This window comes from Petaurus breviceps, unplaced genomic scaffold (assembly GCF_028583685.1).
Source record: "Petaurus breviceps papuanus isolate PSGF00001 unplaced genomic scaffold, PetGlider_PUasm1.0 38, whole genome shotgun sequence".
NCBI classification, from domain to species: domain Eukaryota; kingdom Metazoa; phylum Chordata; class Mammalia; order Diprotodontia; family Petauridae; genus Petaurus; species Petaurus breviceps.
In genome coordinates this window covers 99,739,323-99,761,355 of record NW_027186304.1, presented here as the reverse complement: position 1 = coordinate 99,761,355, position 22,033 = coordinate 99,739,323, and the positions used below count along the sequence as shown (strand labels likewise).

Below are 22,033 nucleotides of genomic sequence, written 5' to 3'. Positions count from 1 at the left end.
AAAATGTTCCTAAATTCTTAGCTTGATGACCTTTAGAAACTCTACTTCCTGAAATAACTTGTTCAGCTATAGACTAGGTAAGATAGTCATAGATTACTAATGTTAAAAACACCCTTAGGGATCATGTAATCTAGAACCCTTTTACAGGTGAGGAAACTGAGACCCAGAAAAATAGGGACTTGCCCATGTCATAGAGCTAGCAGTGGCAGTGATTGGACCTGAAACTAGGTCACTTGTATTCCAGAGTTCACTTTTCATTATTATATTATTTTTCTGGATGGATAGGAAAAAAAGTTGAAAACCAGTTAAAAGGGTAAAATATCTCCAGAGGTGGCATATCTTGCAGTTGTGTGACCCTGGACAAATCACTTAACTTCCCTGTACTTCAGTTTCTTCATCTTTAAAATGGGGACAATAATAATACCTACTTCTAAGGGTTGTGAAGATAAAATGAGATAATATTTATAAACTATAATATCTAATAAAAATGTTCTGATTATTATTATTGTTAAATCCCCACTTCCCTCTTTAGTGATAGTACTACATAATTTGCATAAATATGATCTTTCTCTAAACCTCAGTATCTTGAAGGTAAAAGCCCATCTCCTTCTCCCTTCCCCTATCCCTATAGTCTTCTCCATCTCCTTTTTGCCTATACACTTTCTAAAATGTATATTTGTGTGAGTGTGGAGCGGTGGGTGTATTATATAATTAGCTCTGGGGTCCCCCATAGGGATGGCTCTGCCTGCAGGCATCATTGCTGATCTTTTCTGATAATATTCCTTTAGGACATCTACATGGGCCAAGTTCATTTTGCACAGTGCCTTGAATGCACAATACCACATGCAAATGAGCAGTAAATAGATGCTGTTGATTAATATCAATAATCTTAAGATGAAGAAAATAGGAAATTAAAAAAAAACAACAACTATGGTTCCATACTGATGATTTTCACTGCCAAGCATATGATATTTATATGGGAAAAAAAGTCCTGGTGAGTAGCTAATTAGATTTTTGTAAGCCTATTAAACAGTTTGAAATTGGTAGGCTTTAATTTCTAAATATTATGTTTATTATTATTGCCGTCATATCTCCTGATAAAGGATTTCATTGCATGGGGTTAATACTTGAGAATAATTTCATTTTATAAAGCACAAGTATGGTCATCTTCCCACCAAATCTTACCATTATCCCATTTTTTTTTGGTAGCAAAGATGAACTTATTCCTTCTTTTACAAACCGAGTAAATAGTTTATCACTATTATCAAAGACAAACTCTTATCAGCAGACACCACCTCATTCTAAGTCTCCTATAATATTCCTGGTGTATTCCTCTTCCAATTCTTTTACTATTGATTACACAAATTTTGCCATTCTCTTACAATCAACTCAAACGTCAGGGTTGTTTTAAGTTACTAACTTGATTTTTGCCTCTCTTAGCAAAGACTTTCTAATCTGGCTGTATATTTCCCTGAACAAAGGGACAAAAGACTAAGACTAGGGAAAACATGTAATTTAAGGGATTGTGGAATAGAAGAGGAGACAGTAAAACAAACAAGAGACAGTGACATAGATGGGCAAAGGACCAAACCAAGTGGGAGTCTTGGAAACCAAGTGAGTACAAAGTGTCCACACAGGCTTTGCAATGACAATATACATGTTGGAGCTTCCCTTCTTTAGCAGGGAGCAGGACACTGGAGTAATACAACAACCAGCCATTCAGAAGGACTTGTGAAGTCAAGAACTGCTTGACATACCAGTGATCTTTATGAGTGAACTCTGGCTGAATTTGGAGATTCCTATAGCTGTCAGAAACCACAGAACCGGCCTTGAACAGCTCATGGGCAACCTTGAACTGCCACTACAGAATCAAGACATTGCTTGGCACCTTGTAAACATCTTGCTCTTTGACTTATTGTGTCTAAAGATGTCTTTTCCTTAATGCACACACCCTGCCCCAAATCCTCCAGAAATAATTAATATCTCACCCTTTTCTACACACCCTTTGAGCAGCTGAGAACTCCTCCCTGTCTCTGTCTCTCTGTCTGTCTCTGTGTCTCTCTCTGTTTCTCACTCTGTCCCTATGTCTCTGTCTCTCTATCCCTCCTCCCTTGCAAGTTTTTTCTTACAATCTTTTCTCAGACAGTAAATCTTTTGTAATTTGTGAATAGACTGTTTCATTTAAGATGCCTCTTTTGGGACTGTAGTCTTCCTTTAACAGGAGTATCCAGAGGATGGTAGTACAACATGTCGAATGCTATAGAGAATGCAATGCAAATGAAGCCATCATATTTTGCAATAAGAAAGGTACTTATGACTTTTAAAACATCAATTTTAGCAGAGTGGTTGAGATGGGAGTCATATTGCCAGGAATCAATAAGTAGTGAGGTGACAGTTAATTTAATTTAACTCTTCTTGATTATTTATCATATTTGAAGTATATGAGCCATAAAATGACAACAAGTAGCATTTGTATAGTGATTTTAAGAGTTGCAAAGCGATACGCAGAGCAACCTCAAAAATTCTTTAGTTTTTGCTAGAAGGGTTCTATTTTTTCTCCTTTAGCCTAAATACAAAATTGTTAGAAAGTAAACAGACCAGGTGATATAATTTCATAAAAGTTTTCCAATTCTTTTTCAATGATACAACATTTTAACATATTAATTTGAAGGATTATTTTATGTCGGAAAAATATGACTCCAAATGTTATCAACTTAGAAAAAACACACATAGAACATATGAACATAGAACATAAGGCGAACCACTGACTCTTTTCTTTCCCCTTTGGACTTATTTTTATACTATTGTAAAGTTTGAAAAAATATTCCTCATAATGATCCAATAAGATAGAGAGGACAAATAGTATTGTCCACATTGTAGAGATGAGAAAACTGAGACTCAGAGAAATTAAATAACTCATAGAACTCAAGTCTACTTTGGCCATTTTTGTTTATCTTTTTCAATAAGCTATTTATCTTGTTCAATGATTGCATATATTAAATATATGGGCAACCTGAAATGTAAATGATCAGGAATTGCTTGAACCTTCTTTATTTCCATTAGCAAAACTGTAAAGTTAAAGACTTGTCATTCAAATATTATGCCTATTTTATCTGCAGTTGGTAACTAGGATTTTTTTTTTAAATGGCATAGGTTTAGAATTCCCTATACAAAGTCTTAGCCTGGGAATATTTCCAGAAAATCCATTTGTACAATTTTAAGCTTTATGAGTACAAAGAAATATTTTTAAAGAGATTTATTTTCTTTCTAAAGGTTCTTTCTAACTACTTCAAGACCATACATCATTCTTACTAATGCTAATTGTGGCATCTCCAGCTTCGTTCCTAATAAGAATAACCCCACGTCTGCTGTATATGCCTCTACTTTCATTAGGTAAACTGCTTAAATTTTTAAAAAAAACTTACATTATTCCCTATTCATTCTTTTTTAAAAACCTTTTTCTTCTTACACTTTATCCTTGAAGCTAAGTAGGTTTATCGGAAAATAGAATGGCTAGTAACATCCTGAGGCAGAGACATCTAAAATATTGAAAAATAAAACATCCTTAAATCAGAAAAGATATAGCTGCATTCTGAGGCATAAATTCTATCCAAGCAATCTCCACGCCGTTTGTGGGAGGACAAAACATGGGGTGCCCCTCAGGTATGTCAATGAATGGCTACAGTGATGCAAAAGGGAAGTGAAGAGAATGGGGAGTGTTTTTAAAAATGTCTTACTAAACTTTTTTTTAAAAGCAAAAAGACATTAATTTGTAACGTAATCATCAAAACAGTTAGTACCTTGAAATTTCAAGAGGCTTTCATAAAATCAGTCTCTTTCCTTTTTTATCCTCAGAACAAGTGTTTAAAAATCAGTCCTTGTAATGGGTGCCTAGGACCAAAGTCCCTCAAATCCAGTCAGAATCCTAGAATCATAGAACATCAGAAGGAAGGACCTTAGACATTGTTTGGTCCAAATTGCATATTTTAGTTTTTTGCTTTTTTTGGAGGGCAATTAGGGTTAAGTGACTTGCCCAAGGTCACATAGGTAGTTTTTGTGTTAAGTGTCTGAGGCCGGACCTGAACTCAGGTCCTCCTTACTCCAGGTCCAGTGCCCTACTCACTGCACCACCTAGCTGCCCCCAAATTCCTTATTTTTTAGATAAAGATTTCAAAGATAAAGAAAATCAGGCCTTGAGAGATTCGTTGGTGGTATTGATACTTATTACACAGCTATGAGGTGTAAAAAAAGAGGTCTTTATATTCTGAGTCCAGTGCTCTATTTACAAATAAGGCCTCTCATATTTTTGCCTATCATTTCAGTCACTCTTCTTGCCTAAGAAAGTATATGTCTGCAATCTGATCCTAGAGCAATACTTAAGAAAATCACTTAGAACAATACTTATGTAGAACTTACTTAGCAAGTATAATTGAATTTACTTTTGTAGTTTATTTGATAAATCTTCTAACTCCACAATCCTTCGGGATTATTTAACCTCAGTTGAAATTATTTATGAATAAGAATGAAGGAAAGGAGAAAAAAAGTCTTTGTCAAAATTTTTATTGATAGAAACACCTGGCCTTGTAACCTTGAGCAAGTTACTTAACCCCAATTGCTTAGGGGCAGCCAGGTGGCTCAGCAAGTAAAGAGCACCAGCTCCAGTCTCAGGGTGACCTGGGGATCAAATCTGGGCTCAGATACTTAGCACCACACCCAGAAATAACTGGCCATGTAACCTTGAGCAAGTTACTTAACCCCGATTGCTTAAAAAAACAATTATTTAGAACTTTTAATATAACTTTTGCCTGTGTATGTGTGACTCAACTAAAGACACTTTATTTTTGCAAATAAGTTGTCCTTATCTTCGAATGACCACATATGATCTTAATTTCAGTTATGTTCTCTAGTTGTGGTTAGACAAATCCATTCAAAACAATAAGCCCAACTTAAGGTGAACAAATTAATTTTCAACTAAGTGAAAACTAAAGAACAAACTGATTCTGACCTGAGATAAAGAAAATAAATGACCAAACAACCCTTTGCAATGTTTTTTGCATGCACTACACATACTTGGCTCCTAGTTTAGGCAAGCTTTATTTTTATTAATATTTTTGAACCTAAATCTCCCAGTCATGGCCTTAGTCTCCATCTCTATCTCTACCTCCACCCCACCAGAAAGAAACAAGAAATTATACCAAGTTTGATACCGTGTTTCCCCGATAAGACACTGTCTTATTATTTTTTTTTGGACAGAAAAACACCAGAGGGCTTATTTTCAGGGGAGGGCTTATTTTAATGAACATTGACAGCAATTTTAATAAACAGGTAAATGTGAACAAAAAAATGTACCTTTATTCAATAATGATCATGTCATCTTCTTCCACAACATCATCATAAGTGTCCATACCCTGAATTCCGTCCTGGATGTCTTGCGCCTCCATTTCCTTCAGAAGAAGTGGACCCAATCTGTCATGTCCAGCAATATAGCTCTCTTTAAATGAATATGTCTTGTCCAGGTAACCTGCTCGTAGTGTCTTGGTGACACAGCTGTCAGTAATTTTATCCCATGACTTCTTCACCCAAGTCATGACTTCTTCACCCAAGTCACGACTTCTTGCAGACAGGGCTTCACAAAGTTTCCACGCTGATTTCTTTCCATTCTATTTTCAATGTAGTCATTGACTTCCATGCGCAAATGGTCCTTGAATGGCTTCTTTATTGCAATATCAAGGGTCTGGAGATAGGCAGTCATTCCTGCAGGAATCATTACTTGATCTATTCTTCTCTCTGCAAGGAAGTTCTTCATTTCTTTAGCGCGATGAGTGCTGGCTGAATCCCAGACTATCAGACCTCTTTGGTTACCTCGCATAACAAGTGGCAGCATTAAATCAACCCACTTTCTTATAACGGCTTGTGTACACCAGGATTTTTTGGTTTCAAGAACATAAATGCCAGATACACGTTCAATCTTATCTTTCTTGCCCTTACTGATGATTAGAGGTGTGGCTTTCTTTCCATCCAAACGAATTGCCAAAACACAGGTGACCCATGCACTTTCATAGCCAGTGGTGGGAATGTAGATTGACGTTGCACCCCTGTGATGAATTGTTGTTTGAGATCCTTGTCCCATAAACACTGCAGTTTCATCCATAGCAATCATATTGCAGGTTTGGTACTTGGAAATGTCGATCCTATCAATAAAGGACTTGAATGCAAGTGCACGTTTAATAACTTCAGCATCTTCCAGCTTAAACAGTGTTGTTGATCTTCTTAGGGACAGTTCATACCATTGAAGGAAACCATACAACCAGTGTTGTGATGCTTTGAATCCTTCTGAGACCATTTCAAACTCTGGTGCCATTGAAAGGGCAAATGCTTGAATATCAGCCCTGCGCACAACCAAGGCCTTTGCTCTCCTGTCAGCAATCCATTCACCAATGAGGATCTCCAAGTCAGGATATAAGGGCTGCCGACCTGATCCAGACCTGCGCTTTTTCCCTTTTCCCTCATCCACCTGTTGATTGAGGTTATTATAATCTGCTCTCCATTTTCTGACCATTCGAAGATCCAAAAGTTTTTCTTTACAGAAAACTGCAAGATTCTTGCCACGTGACTCCTCTACAATTGCTTTCTTATACTCAACAGTATAGCTCTTCCTTTTTGTACTCATGTCTGGGGGTCAAAACAGACAGAATAATTAAATTATGACCATCAGTCCTTCTTTTCACTCCATCATGCCCCCTGAGTTCTTCTTTTTTCCTCCATCATGCCCTTTTTATCCTCCATCATGCCCCCTCACTCCTGCTTACATACTGGGTTTTTATGTTGTCCTGCCTCAGCTCTCCTCCGTGGCACTGCTCTCAATGGCGCCAGCAAGCAAATCACTGGGGAAGAACAGGATGACGCACTCACTGCTGCAGCTCTGATTGGATGCAGCTCGGAGCGTGGTGTGCGTTTCACAGGGGGTGGGGGACGGTGTATACAGAGGGCACCGTAATGTAGTGTGTAGCGCAGGGGATCACCTTCACTACAGTAGCAATCTCAATAGGGCTTATTTTTGGGGGAGGGCTTATTTTAGAGGAATCTTACACAGTAAGGGGAGGGCTTATTTTCGGGATAGGTCTTATTATTGGGGAAACACGGATAAGTGAATTTTTTTTTTGCCTTATCTAACAGAAAACCACTCCATCAGGCTATTTCCTACTATGTCTCAGTCATGCCCCAGTGCAGGCACTCTTTACCCCTCCGCAATTATGTTTATGTATTAATGCATTATTTTCCCCCACTATAATATAACCTCCTTGATTACCATTTCATTTGATTTTGTATATATTCCCAGCACCTAATGAGATCCCTCACACATTGTTGTTTGGTAGTCACTGACCACATGACCCTAGAGATTTTGTCCATCTTGGCAGAAACTATTTCCTTCTTGATTCTAACACAAAGTAATCACCTAATAGATTCTCTCTTCCATCCTTCTTCTCCCTTCACACCCTTTCTCTTTTCCTCTCCCTTATAACTTGGAAGTCTCTTGAGAGCTATATCATGTCTTTAATTTCTTTATGTGTCTGGCATTTAACACAGTGCTTAATGCAGTAGGACTCAAAGTTTCATGATAAGTCCACTTAAGGATAAGTCTGAACCCAGACAAGTGTCTAAACAAATATCTATTTCTCAACCACATCAAACCATCTTAATTTTTCTGCCACTCATGAAAACAAAACTACATGTAAAGTCCATTTGGATTTCATCTAAAGGTTAGGTAGTCATCCTCTGAACAGTTACAGATGCTATGATAGAAACAAAGCAAATTTGTGTTGTTTTCTCTGCTCAAGCTCCCTCCAAGGCACTCTGTTCCCCTCTCCCCCCCAGTTCTCAGCCAAGGAACTTGTTTTACTTCCCTAAACAACAACAACAAACTGAGGTCATTTATGAAGAGCATTCACTTCTGCCATCATCCTTATCTCACTTCAGACACTCCATCTACTAACTCCTACTTCATTCCTTCATTTTCATCATATCCCACACAGATTGTCACCCCTCTCATTCCCATGCTTTCTCTCCTTTTCTACTGGCTCCTTCTCTGTAACTTACAAAACAAAATATGTGTTCCCATATTTAAAATAAAAACTCTTACTCATACCTCCCCACCCTGGCTGGCTAACAATCCATATCTCTCCTCTCTTTTATAGCTAGGATCTTTGAAAAAGCCCTTTTGGTATTTTACTAGGTATCACTATTACCTCTCTCCTTTCTCTCTTAAAAATTTTCTGCAAAATGACCCAGTCATTTACTGAAACTTTCATTTTCAAAGTTGCCAATGCTCTTCAAAATTGCAATAGCTGATATTTTCTCAATCTTCATAATTATTGATCTCTCTCTTTAGTATTTGACACTTTTGATCACCATCAGCTTCTGAATCCTTTCTCCTCACTAGGTCTTCATGAACTGTTCTGATTCTCTGACCACCTCAGTCTTCTTTGCTGATTCTTCCTGTAAATCATACTCAGCATTCATAGCTGTCTCCAAGGGTCTTTTCTGTGCCTTCTTTTCTTTCTATAATCTCTTGCTTAGTGATCTCATCAGTTTTCATAGGTTCATTGATAATTTCTACATTGATGTAGAAATTATTTGAATGCAGCTCGGAGCGCGGCGTGCGTTTCACGGGGGGTGGGGGACGGTGCATACAGAGGGTACCATAATGTAGCGTGTAGCGCAGGGGATCACCTTCACTACAGTAGCAATCTCAATAGGGCTTATTTTCGGGGGAGGGCTTATTTTAGAGGAATCTTACACAGTAAGGGGAGGGCTTATTTTCGGGATAGGTCTTATTATCGGGGAAACACGGGTAGGTAGAAAAGATTCATTTATCAAGTATGTGTCTCTTTTATGTTCCAGTGCTGTGTCATCCACTGCCTTTTATTAATCAATCAATCAATCAATTAATTGGCTAAAACCTGCCAGAAGGGGCCCCTACCAGGGGCCCTGGAAACCACCTAATAGGCCATAGTGAGGGAACGTTTCACTTGTGTTGCTAGAAACACACCCCAGATACAAGTCTGTTCTTGTTAGCCCAGTTACAAGTCTGTTCTTGTTAGGTACCCAAGATTTTACTAGAAATGGTACCACCACCCCCCTTTGGAACCACACTGTTTGTTAGCAACAACTAGGTCTATAAAAATGCATCTTACAGAACACTCGATGCTGTCTTCTCTATTGGGGAGGCAGTCACAGCTGGTTAATAAACACTCCTAAATTATAATTGACTTTGCTGTCCTGTTATTTCTTGGATGTCCACTACACTACTACTACTTTTAAATTTAAAGCTCTTCTCATACTGGCCCCTTCATACATTTCCATTTTTCTTAAAATTTACTTTCCTTTATCTATTCTACATTCCAATAACACCAGCCTATCTATAGTTCACCTAAAAAGACACTATCCCCTGTCTTTTTGTCTTCCACTAGCTATACCTTAGAATACTTTTTCGATTCCATGAATTTCTTCAAGACTCAGATGAATTCCAGCAACCTACAGAAAGCTCTTCTCAGTCACCCTACTAATAATATATTCCCTTCCCAGAGTGCCTTCTTACATGTCTCCCTCATCAGAATGTGTTACTTATGAAAAGGAATGGTGTTTCCCCCTTTTTTGTATTTTTGGTGCTTAGCACAGTGCCCTAATAAGAACAGAATGAATTGACTTGATTATACAAGGCATATTTTTTAATTGCATCTCATTTTCAGGTTTCAAAATTGCCTTTCCTTGAAACTTAGTAATTTTGGCAGTATCAGTTAAAAACTATAGTAATAATACCATGATTTTAGAAAACTCTTCAAAGTTTTCAAAATGCTTTACATATACAATCTTTCTTCATCTTCATAATCTTCATAGTAACCATATGAGGTAGGATCTATGAATATTTCAGATATGGAAACTGGCCAAGAAAGATCAAATAGACTCTCTCCCCTCCCCTGACTCATGGTCATGTAACTAGCAAGTTTAAGAGGTGAAATTTAAATTCAGGTCCCTCCTGAGTCCGAGTGCAGCTTTATTTTTTTGTTTTTGTTTTTGTTTTTGGAGGGCAATTGGGGTTAAGTGATTTGCCCAAGTTCACACAGCTAGTTTTTTGTTAAGTGTCTGAGGCCGGATTTGAACTCAGGTCCTCCTGAATTCAGGGCTGGTGCTCTACTCACTGTGCCACCTAGCCACCCCTATGTTGCCTTTCTAAAGCTACTGAAATTCCTTGACTGCTTCAACAGTAAAGTTTTGGTCTGATTGTAAGTGTCCTAATCCAAACCTTTCATATTTTTAAAATTTCTCTTACTTTCATTTACCCATAGTAGACCCTAAAAATGAAGTCCTTCTTCAGTGGGTTTCTTGAATGATTTATCCATATGAACAGTTTACCAATAGCTTTCTTATGATACATGAAAGGAAAACCCATATCACCAATAAATCTTGCTCATACTTAGCTTTGGATATGCACACTAAAGGACTGTGAGCTGACAGGTAGAATCATTTGTCTTATATATCGTCAGTGGGGATTCCATAACATGGATTATATGCAAAGGAATAAACATAGTGTCTATTAACAGCATTTGAGATGCTGAAAGAAAGAATATTATTCAACACTTGATCAATAAGAGTGCCATTGGAAATAAGTGTAATGCTATTATGTTGCTATATAAAGGTGAAAGAAAAATCTTACCAAATAATTTTTGGATGACAGCTGAATAAATTAATCTCTTGAGTAAGGAGGGAGAACCAATTTCTCAATATATGTTCACACTAAAGCCACTATCTAACTGAGAGAATAGCAATCTAGGTGGTATGGACTCAGTTGTATTATGAGTGCCAATTTGTTACTTGCGTAATGAAAGTATCTCTCTCTTTCGGACTGTTTGTATAACTTAGCAGGATTAATAGCACAAGTCTAGAGTTAGGAGTACACAGGTTGCAACTGGAGGATGACTAAACATACTATGGTCTATAACTATAATAGAGTTTCATTACACAATACAAATTATGAATATGAAGAATTTAGAGAAATACGGGGAGGGAGGGAGGGAAGTATGATCTCATGCTCTGAAATTAATGAACCAAACCTAGGAAAAATATTCAAATGAAAATAATGATGGAAATGAAAGGGACATTAAAATAAAGCTGAATATTATGTAGTTACAATGACTGGATTTAGTCTAATAGAAATGATTAAGAAATGTACCTCCTGATTTTTTGTTGTTGGAGAGATGGGGGGATATGGTTGAGCAATACCGTATACCCTGTTAGATCACTACGTTAGTTGATTTTGCTTCATTGTTGTTGTTGTTGCTACAAGAGACTTGGGGAAGAGAGAGGAGAACAGAAAACATTCAGAAATGATTGTGATATAAAAACAAAAGTAACTAAAAAAACATTTAAAAGATGTGGTTCACACACCTAGGGCTATAAATAAATCAAATGTGCATAAAGGAAAGAAGACAGTAAATCGAAGAGGAGTTCAAAGTATTTTGTTTCTTTTTCCTATTATTGTTTAATTTGGTTTTCATGAGTTTTTTTTTTATTTCTGGGACAATCAGAATATTTTATTCAAGCAAATATTTGTATTCTCTGAACTGTATTGCAAGTATCATCTAATTCCATTTTCTCCATAACATGGAATTAGAGAAGGGTAAGCAAAGTGCTAGATTGTTTCATACAAATGTTGAATGTTATTCCCCTTGATTGTAGCTATGTGTTCCTTTCCTTTCCCAGAAGAGAAAAAAAATGTGTGGAGAAGTAGACAGTTTTAATGAAAGAGTAAGTATATTTTGATAAGATGTCATTTGGAATTAAATAACAAGATATTTGACAGATATTATATAATATACAGGCCTCTGCCCTGAAGATTGAGATAAATGACATCTAAAGTCCCTTCTAAATATAAATACATAAGCCTGTGATTCTAATCTCATAGCCTTAAAATGGAGAAAGAAAATCACCATAAACACATTAAGTGATGACAAGGGGCCACTTGAAGCAAACATGTCAAATGTATCTGACAATGGGTGTGATTATTTAGGAAAAAAATCTACTTCAAGAAGTGATTACCAACCACAGTTTAAAAGAAAAGAGTAATTTTACATAGTAAGAAGAAGGTAAAGGTAGAAAATGGAAGACTCAATACCTGAACAGAAAGTATGAGTCAAATTCAAGCATTTATAGTAAAAGGGGAGGAAAGATTAGATAATATCTGGGCATGTGTTGATTATTACCCCAAGGTCTGAGAGACCCAGAGGAGAATGACATGACCTTCAGCAACTGAAAAATTGTCCAGAATGGAAGACTTAAGGGAAAATAAAAGGCATTCTATCTTAGCTCAGTGTAATCTCAGGCTATGGCAGGACATCTGGGGACACAAAATTCCTCATTCTGCACTATAACTCACAACAACTTCATATAGACAATATATTCTGTTCATTTTTATTGTACATACAGTATTTCAGTATTTTTTTCTCTGTGCCTGTTGATTTGTGTACTTGGTTGTGTGTATGCAGTCTGATACCCATGAAGGACAAACTCTAGCTCACATCTCTATGAACACTCCAAAAGGATAAAAATGCTTTATGTGGGACTGTCATCCAAGTATGATCTATAACTCTCAAGGCCCATGAAATAGCTTTTATCAGAGTTCCAAATGGCAATGTTCATTTATATCCTTCTACCTTTCACCTCCCACTTCCCACGTTGATTAAAAGATGTTCTGGATAATGTTTGCATTTCTTAGGTCCAAAAGCAGCAGTTTGTGGAATGACTCAACACTCACAAATGGGTTAATTCTCTCTTCCTTTTATTTCAGATTAAAGTAAATCCATGGGCAGGTAAATTGTTTTAAGTAGTAAACTTTTGAGAGGTTAGCATTCCCAGTTTTCATAATGAAATTATGAGGCAAAAAGATTTAAAACATACTTTTCTAAGGAAACCAATTTAACCAAATCTACCAATTTAAGTAAAATTAAAGGCAAAATCTAGAAGCTTTATATATGAAGATAAAGGCATAAGTGCACATTCCATGTCTTGAAGGTTGTATGGTACATCATTCAGATTACTAAAGCATGTGGGTAAGGTCATTATTTTTAGTCCAAAAATCCTCATGAAAAAATTATTCTGTATTATATTTAAATTGGTTAAACACATTTCTAAAAGTGAAGCAATTCAGAATAGACAGATTCAGGGACTTTAAAATAACTCACTGTCAAGGAGATTTTATGGGGGAAATAGACCTGAGCTGTACTTTTTAAAGCCTATCAGTAAATATTCTTAGAATTTTCCGTAGGACATCACTTTTATTAAAAATAATGAAATGATATTTCCCTTTTCAAATATCCCAAGGTCATTTGACCCCAAAGAAGTTTGGGAACAGTTCTAGATCAATGTTGTTAAACTCAAATAGAAATAGGGGATCTAAACCATACATAAAGATCCTTGAAGCTGCATACTGATTTAGAAAACTACATATTGACATTATCTATGTTCTATTATATTTTTGCTTTTGAAACATTTTAATGTGTTTTGGGGAATACTCAGTAAGTTCAATATGGCTCTTAATCTTGTATTGGACACCTCTATTCTGTATGTATTCTCTAAACATTTGATTGAGAATGGATGAATGGGAGCATAGAATGGTAAGAGTAGTGGTTTAGTCTGAGAATGGTGGCTGGACTTTAATGGCAGGAAGATCTGGGTCCAAATGCTACCACCTTCTGATAGCATGACTATAAGCAACTTATTTAACCTCTGAGTCTTAGTTTCCTTCATCCTAAACTAGAGGTAATAAAGTATGTAGAACCTATTTCACAGGATTATTGTGAGGATATGATGAGATAATGTATAAAAGCAGTGTTTTGCAGACTTCTTCCATGGTCACAGTTGTTAAATGATGCATACAGTGCTAGAACCCTAGCTTCATATGTAGTACTTTGCTACAATATGCTGCCTCTCAAGATCATAGCTTCTTGAAGTTCTCTCTCTCACTCACTCACTTTTTCCATATATATGTAAAGTATCTTATCAATATCTATATATCTAGCTATTACATATCTATATTCATATTGATACCTAAATCACCTTTGTCTATAGATAAATGTATACTATATAAAATACAAATATATGTGTACATGTATATATCATAATCTAAGAATTTGTTGGCTTGATGTATGACTATTTAATTCAGTGAGATGTAGTAAATTGCTGGATCAATTAATTTGGGACACCTAGCTAATTAAATAAGAATGAATCCAGAATATTAATTCCATGCTTTTTTACTGCACCTACATGATCCAGTATTAAACTTTCCTGGACTGTCTCATTTCTTCAATACAACTAATGACTAAGAAATAGTCATTATATTCAACAAGAAATATGATCAGTTTGCTTGCATTAATGTTGCCGTTTTTTAACATACAGAAGACCTGAGGAGGTATCAAAAGAATATGTAAGCTTATCAAAGGTATATGTTTTTTTAAAATAATGTTCTAAATATTATAAATTTGCCAAGTGAACATATAAGGGGTATAATAAGCAACTTCTCAATCCTGTGTTTCCTTAATCTGTGAAAGGGGTAAAATAAAACCTATTTTTCATTATTCTAGAGCTAACCAACTTTTAGAACATGTTATTCAGGCTCTGTACCTCCCTCAAAGGGTGCCTGTGTTCTAGTAAGTTGATTGTTTATTAATAGCTATACCAGAGTTTGCAAGGAAAAGTGAATGTAATTCAGTAAATGTGATTTACTTGTTGGAAGCTCTAGTCCAGGTAGAAGAGGGCAATGCAAGCCCCAGGCAGAACTGTAACTTATTTGACTCTGGTGTATCTATATGCCCCTTCCATACTTTCCTATAGTTGCTAAGACCTCTTAATTGGTCCCCATTGTCTGCATCTTTTGCTCCATCCAAACACACCTGTCATGTAGTTAATGCAAAGTCTTATGAGTAATTGAAACTCATTTTATAAAACAACTTAGTTATGATTTTGTTTGATTAGTTTTCTTTTTCTGTTTATTTGATATCCTTGATAAAAAACACCTGAAAGTGTCAAGATTTAGAAAATAATGTTTTCTACAGCAAGCCATATATTCATAAACATGTAAAGGACTGAGAGGGTCTATGATGTATTCACTAACCATCACTTTAACAATACATTCTATATTTGTACCAGGAATTGTTGTTTATTGAATCTTAGCTCATAAACTCTCCTATATTTTGTTTTGCTATTTCCACAATTCAGCTATATTTTCTCTCATTCTCCATGATCTTTCAGAGAATGGTTCAACAAATATGACAGTTGTGTTTTGAAATATGGTGAGAGGAAATTGTCAGGGTCAGCAAGGTGCTTTCATCTCATTGTCATTGGCAATATAATCATTACTATTTCTTTGCTAATTATTACAATGCTAACTACAATAGAATCAGAGGAATCTTACTAGTCCTTATGAGGGATCATATGTGGAAAAAATTATGGAAAGATATGGACAGGATCTGTATTGGATAGAAAGTACTGGGATTGTTATATCAAATACAGGTGATTCAATGACATTCATTCATTAATTCATTCATTCATATGTCCAAAACATTAACAAGCACTTAGTATATGCAAGAATTCTACTTAATGATAGGGATGCAAATACAGAATTTTAAAACTTACTTTGTGTCAGGACCTGTGCCATATACTGAAGATGAAAAGACATAAAAGGGGTAGGGTGGAAGGGAAAGGATCAAGCTTTTATTCAGCACTTAGTCTGTAGCCAATCTTGTACTAAAAATATTTTATTTGATGCTCACAACAATCATGTGAGGCATGTACTATTATGATCCATATTTTGCAGTTGAGGAAGTTGAGGCAGAGATTAAGTACTTTGTCCAGGATCACACATTAGCAAGTATCTGAGGGAAAATTTGAGCTGAAATCTTTCTCAAGACACAGTTCTCTATCTACCATGTCTTGTAGCTTCTTGCAAGTATCTCATATTCTATTGAAAATAAATAATAATTTCATTCACATTTTTTCCCAGATATATTTGTGTGTAATAGGGGATATTCCTACCTTTTAAGTAATGGAACAACTAAGTGAATTTCAACCAAAATGGCAGTTTACTTTTCAAATGATGACTCTTTTGTTGACTGCCTATTCTATCTGTATGTAGGTAGATTTCCACTGCCAGAAAAAGAACAAGAAATGGATTTATTGAAAATAATACTAAAAATAACTCACATTTGTCCAGCACTTTTAGGTTTGTTAATATATATTATGTTATATATTACATATATAATATAATATAGATATTATCAGTGAGTTGTATCATCTGACTCTTGAAAAAAATTTCTAATACAGTAATGGATCAAAATTAAATATAATAGAGTTGTTTCTTATATGGCCATTCCCTGCTGTACTTCAGAGTTCTTTAATATATTTCATTAACTGTAAGATACTTAGATTGCTTTTCTAGTCTTCCTCAGTTTATGTATAATGATTTGTTAAAAGATAAACATTTTCACTGCTAAGCAAAGTACAGAGCAAGGAGATATAAATTTACCCAAAGTGTTCAGTTCAATGGAGATTCTCCTGTGTAGAGAACAAAGAGGAGGATACCCTACCTATGCTGATGTTCTTTAAATGCAAATGAGATTTTTCTGATTGCAAAAATCTCAAAAATTTCAGCAAGACTTATCCATTGCCTTTAGAAGGATACCAGCATTTCTACCCAAGGGGAAAAATGGAAAAAGGACACATTACTGCGAGGTAGGTTAGAGCATGTTTCTAGTAACAGCTTTCAGGGTAGAAGTGGCATAAAAAAGATCATCAAGGATATGGATGACTAAAAAAGGAGATAGAATGGTTGCATGTCAGGACTGTGGGATAACAGATGAACAACCCATGTATACTTATATTTCTGACATACTTAAAAAATTAATAAGTAAAATCCTCAGGCATTTTGAGCTGATCCTTTATGGAAGAAATAACGAAAGAAGCTCATAAATTGAGATGGTGGACAGGGTTCTTATGTGTAGCTATAGACAAAAGAACCAAGCCAAGGATTTGCTGAGTTTTCTCTCCCTAGATATCTTCCTACTTGTCTGATCACTCCTTTTAGGTTCCCTTTCCTCTTTCACATTTCATTATTGAAGAAATGAATATAAGGAGAGAAAGCAAGTGTACCATCTCTGTGACTTTTTGTAGAAGGGAGGCCAGCAAGGTAGCACAGTGTATAGAGTGCTGGGACTGAAGTCAGGAAGACTCATCTTTATGAGTTCAAATCTGGCTTCAGTCACTTATTAGCTGGGTAACCCTGAGCAAGTCACTTAGCCCTGTTTGCCTCAGTTTGTCATCTGTAAAATGAGCTGGAGAAGGAAAGGGCAAACCACTCCAGTATCTTTGCCAAGAAAATCCCAAATAGGGTCATGAAGAGTCAGACATGACTGAACAACAACCTAGTGGTTTACATGTAGAAAGGCAAGTTGTTTCCCATACCTAGATATCTACCTTCAAAGGCACAGTAGTATTATGATTAAACAACAACAACCCAAACACTGAATTATCAGAATCACCTGAATGATAAGAATTCACCATAATTGGGGTGGCTAGGTGGTGCAGTGAATAGAACACCAGTCATGCAGTCAGGAGGACCTGAGTTCAAATGTGGCCTCAGATACTTAACACTTACTACCTGTGTGACCTTGGGCAAGTCACTTAACTCCAATTGACCTGCCTTCCTCCCTCCAAAAAGCAAAAAAATAAAATAATTCACCATAATCACTATTGGTTAATTAAATACCCCAAAACTTACCTTAATCATTTATGTAAGTCAGCTTATACTATTAAGAACAAAAAAAAATAATGAATGAATGCTTGAATAAGTGAATAAGTAAACAAATAAGGAAACAAACAAAAGCCAGGAAGAGAGATGTTAGAATATATAGCCTTAATTAGCCAGTCCCTTAGACTTCATAACTTGAGGAGCTAAATCTATACTAACAACTTTGTCTTTTTCTCCTTCCTGTTGAAATGTTTTTCAGACACTAATCATTTGTATTCTGATTTCCTTGGAAGCAAAATATATTTACACAGAAGGTTATCAAATTGACCTATCTAGGAGGCTTGTGTCACCTGGCATGTGGAAAATAACCAATTAAGGTAATTGTAAAGAACTTTGAAAAATATAAATAGATATTAAAAATGCTAAATACCAGTGATGAAAATCTGAATCGATTAACCAGGGAAAGGTCAGTGTAATGTACTTTGTGGTTTTTAATATGAAGAAACAAAGATACAATATTTAAAGGAATGATGGACAGTCAAGTTAGCCCTTACTTAACTAAGGGTCAAAGTTTCTTTTGCTCTAGCCTCTAATACTTCAGAGCACCTCACTTTCTTTTCTAGATTTTGTTTTCAATTGTTTATCTTTTTCTTTTTACTAGATTTTAAATCTGCTTTCTTTTCAATTGTAAATTCCTTTAGGGCAAAGACCTATCTTTATTCATTGTATTCCTTCTCTCTCATTTCTTCAGTTCCTGGAGTATACTACAGGATCACTATCTACTCAATTGAGAGGAATTAAAGGAGAATTAATCTCTAAGGCTTTAATAGTCTATAAGAAGACATAAACAGATATAATTGAGATTTTGTTGACTTTAAGTTCCAAGAAAGTGCCAGTAGATCAAATGATCAATGTATTTAGAGTATAAAGGGACTCTGAAAATCATCTAGGCCATAGATTTCAAGCTCGGAGTCTCACTCCCCCACCTTCCCTTTTATATTTAAGTTCCTTTCAGGTGGGCCCAAAGCAATAACCACCATTATTGGATATATTCCCTCCACAGCTCCTGCATATGATGCATTCACTGTATTTAATGTAAACAAGTTCAATCAACAAAAATAAAATTAACCAGAAGTTGCTCCAAGTGACAGTGATTTCAGTACAGCAATGGAGCCAGATTTATGTAAGAGATTATTAATCTCAAAATAGGCACCCTCTGTCATAGTCACCATCATTTAGTTTAGGCTCAAGATACTGCTAAGCAGTTAAAATAGCACAAACATAATGGAGACAGTTTAGGGAGAACAGAGGAAAAAACAAAGTAAAGAGCCTCAATCCAGGACATATGATTCCCTATATTTATCCTTGGAATTCATAAGTGCTTTTAGCAATGGAGAGAGAACACAAAACAAAAACATTGCATTTCCTTTGTGTGAATGTTCTAACTACAGATCTCATGAAAGCTAATAAACTAAAACATTTTGAATGTGTACATGGGGAATACATGGCAAGATAACTTGTTCAAAGAAAATTATATATTTTCAATAAACAAAAATAAACTGTTTCAAAAACTCCATTTTCAACCACAAAAGATTTTGTGCATTTTACAAGGTTGCTTACAAAATTGCTAAGTAAAAATTTGAAAAAAATCTTATTCAGCAAGAGATAAAAATATATCGATACCTGTAAACACTGATGTTGTAGAAATGATGTTTGGTGAATTAATCATATGCAAAATAGCTTTAAATATTTGCATTTGCAGATATTTCAATGGGGAAAAGCATTACCTGCCCATCTAAAGACATTTGCAATCAATTAATAGATAAAATGCTGTTATTTGCATTGCAAATGGTAACACAATAAATAACAAGCAATCAAAAAGCATTTATTAAATGCCTATCATGTTCTAGGCTGTGTGCTTAGCACTGATGATAAAAGGAAAGGTAAAAAAATAATCCCTGTCCTCAATGAAGTCAGAGTCTAAGGATAGTAAAACGTGAAAATAGCTAAGTGCTAGCAAAATATATACAGGCTAATCAATAAAACCGACAATCTAAATGAAATGGATGAATCTTTTTTTAAACAAACAAATTACCCAGAATAATAACAGTAAATAGTGTTAAGTATTCTATCTTAGAAAAGGAAAATGAACAAGTCACAAATGAACTCCCTAAAGAGGAAAAAAAAACAGTATCACATATAACCAAACATTTAAAGAAAAGTTAATTATAATATTGTATAAACTTTTGAAAAAAAATTAGATGAAGGATTCTGACCAAATTCTTTCCATGACACAAATATGATCTTGATACTTTAATAGGTAGAGTCAAAACAGAAAAAGAGGGATAGATCCAAGACAGTGAAGTTGGAAGAGTATTCAGGTTGAAATTTTCCCAACATTCCCCTTGAAATAACTTTTAAAGTAATGAGTCAAATAGAATCTTGTGCAGCACAGCCAACAAGAGGTTTGAATGAGAATTTTTCCCAGCCAATAATAATTTAGAAGTTTAGAATTAGAGGTTTGTGACTGGTGAGTAGGGGCTGGTCTATAGCATAGTGCAGAGGAAACTCCAGCTGTGGGCCTTGGGAGGTTGCAGCAGTGACAACAGAAGCAACAGTAGCATCAGTTTGGGGAAAACACCCAGAGGCAATAAGGGGATTATATAACTGGATTGAAAACAATTACAAGAGATCCCTGTAATGGCATTGGGGTCAGGGCCAGACACTGTTTGGCATCTCTATTGCCCATAAACCAGTTCTGGAAGGGCCCTGGTAGCATATTCAGGGAAGAAAAAGAGAAAGGGTCCTAGTTTAAGACTTAAGTTTCAGGGCAGAGAGGAGTGCTAGCATTTGTATTTGCAAGGGAGAAGGGGTCTTTCCTTGGTAAGGACCTGAGCAAAGACCAGGAGACCAGTAAACATACCTTTTCACAGAACACACCACCTTGGAAGAACCAAAAAGGTACAGACCCACAGAACTGGTTATAAAAAGAGCATCATGGCTTCCTTTCGTGCTTTGGCAACATGGCAGCTGCTACAGCAGCATCGGGTTCCTCCCTGACTTCGACTCGGGGCCGACCCCAACCAGGCATCTACACTGGATTCTGCCCTATCTCCCTCGCCAGACCCCCTTGGGCCTGGGATCCCCAGGCTGTTCCCCGGAGGCCGTGTGGTCCGGTCATCCTCGCCTCCATCATGGACAGCTAGGGCGCGGGCAGGGTCATCAGCCCTCTGCTGGGAACAATTGACCAACACTCAGTAGAAGTCACCAACTGCTTTTCAGTGCCACATAATGAGTCTGAGGATGAGGCTGCTGTAGACATGGAATTTGTTAAGAATATGTATGAATTACACAAGAAAGTCTCTCCAAGTGAACTTATTTTGGGCTGGTATGCCCCAGGCCATGCTATCACAGAACATTCAGTGTAGATTCATGAGTACTTCAGCCAGGAGGCCGGTAGCCCCATTCACTTCACTGTGGACACCAGCCTCCAGAATGGGTGTTCCTGGAAAAACAATGGGGGTGACGTTCACTCCACTGACAGTGAAATATGTCTCCTCCGATACTGAGTGGATTGGAATTGACCTGATCATGAAGACATGTCTCAGCCCCAACAATGTGATTGGCCTTTCAAGTGATCTGCAGCAAATTGGTGGTGCATCAGCCTGGTCCAGGATGCTCTGAGAATAGTGTTGCAGTATGCTGAGGAGGTGCGGTCTGGAAAGGTGTCAGCTGACAACACTGTGAGCTGCTTCCTGATGGGCCTGGTTAACCAAGTTCCCAAGATTGCCCCTGAGGACTTTGAGACCATGCTGAACAGCAGCATCAATGACCTGATGATGGTGACTTACCTTGCCAACCTAACCCAGTCACAAATTGCTCTCAAGGAGAAACTTGTGAGCCTGTGAGGAAACCCTATGAGCAGCAGCTACAGCCAGTAACTCCACCTGATGTGGGTCCTCCCTTTGACGTGACCTATGGGATACAGCAGAAGAAAAGTGGATTCTTCTTCAATCATCACCTTTAAGTTGTCTTTTTCTGTAGATGAGCTGTTTATAAATCCAAATAAACCACAGACATCCCTTTTCAAAAAAACAAAATAAAATAAAGCATCATGAAAGAGCCTAAAGCTTGGGAGAGTGACCCCCACCTGTCCAAGTGAGCTGTGGCCAACTCTATCACTAGGTTTGAAGAAATAGGGTAGAAAAATGAGCATCCCCTTCAAACAAAAAAGAA

General features: G+C 36.4%; 1 pseudogene; it reads left to right on the top strand.

The window, feature by feature from the left end:
• The first annotated feature begins 2,247 nt into the window (after positions 1–2,247).
• On the top strand, positions 2,248–21,705 carry LOC138169895 (eukaryotic translation initiation factor 3 subunit F pseudogene; annotated as a pseudogene).
• The last annotated feature ends 328 nt before the right edge of the window (positions 21,706–22,033 follow it).